Raw genomic sequence first — 1,100 nt, 5'->3', positions numbered from 1 at the left:
ATGACAAATTTCTGGTGTGTCCTTCGCAGAGGAACTCGATTGAGGGACAGAGGTCCAGTCACAAGTAACAAGCCACTGCCCAGTTGCTTCAGGAAAACCACCCTCTTGCCTCTGTGGCGTCCAGTGAGGATGATGAGGATGGTTCCGGGAGTGATGCTGGCTCACAGTCTTCTCACGTGTTGGCTAAAGGGTTTTTTGCCATGGCTCAACAGCTTTCGAGGCACATCTTCGGTTGGATAATATCTAGGCATTTTGCGAAGTTTAACCACCCGAGTGCCACCATTCTTGTCACCACCAACTGGTTTTGTAACAGTGCCGAGGACCTTCTCCTTCTTTTTCTTTTCAACCTTGGATTTAGCCACTGAGTATTTCCTCTTGTACATGGCCTTCCTAGAGTACATGGCAGATCGGGAATATCTGCCGATTCCTCTGACGAGAACGGGATTTCGGCTGCAGTGGGGCTTCCCCTTCTTAACCTTTTTAGCTTTGAGGTTAGCCTTTTTCACTTTGCCACCGGCATCAGCGTTCTTGGCTTCAGGTTTCTTCTCTTTAGTATCCGGCTTCTCAGCTTTTTCACCCGCCATCTTGCAAGATGGGAAAGAGCCACACCTTATTTCTTGATAGAAAGGTTTAATATTGTTTAATAAAGATTTAACATTTCCCTAAAAAAGTTTTACATTCAATGAATATCCTAATAAAAATATTAACAAAAATTTGTGTGAAATTCTGCTGTTAAGATGTAGGAAGAGACTCCTTATGAGGGTTCCTCTTCCCAAATTAACTTTGCTGAGGAGAGGTCTCTTTTACTTTTTCCACTATACTTCCTATTCTTCTGGGCTGGATAAAAATGTAATGTCTAGAGGTAAACGGGCCATCTTACCAGGATGAAAACTACGTAGTAATAATGGCAGAACATGAAGCTTGCATGAACCTAATTTATTTCCAAATGTCCTTGAACCACCAGAATCATCTGTGGGCCACTGTCTTATATAATAGAATCCCTCTTATTAGAGAATAGGCTCCTTGCTTGTTTAAATACTCCATAGAAGTTTTCTTCTACAGCTTTGATGTACCACTCAATCTCTCCGCTCCTTTTCAGA

At 42.5% G+C, this 1,100-nt stretch overlaps 1 pseudogene across 1 annotated transcript; it reads right to left on the bottom strand.

Annotated features, from left to right (window-relative positions):
- Window positions 1-6: 6 nt before the first annotated feature.
- Window positions 7-601, bottom strand: LOC105811181 (annotated as a pseudogene). Its single transcript, XR_001137538.1, has one exon. The product of XR_001137538.1 is annotated as a 60S ribosomal protein L6 pseudogene (transcript).
- Window positions 602-1,100: the final 499 nt, after the last annotated feature.

The sequence above is a fragment of the Propithecus coquereli genome, unplaced genomic scaffold, assembly GCF_000956105.1.
Source record: "Propithecus coquereli isolate 6110/MARCELLA unplaced genomic scaffold, Pcoq_1.0 Scaffold23, whole genome shotgun sequence".
Taxonomy (NCBI): domain Eukaryota; kingdom Metazoa; phylum Chordata; class Mammalia; order Primates; family Indriidae; genus Propithecus; species Propithecus coquereli.
The sequence above is the reverse complement of the archived record's forward strand: the minus strand, read 5'-3'. Positions and strand labels throughout refer to the sequence as shown.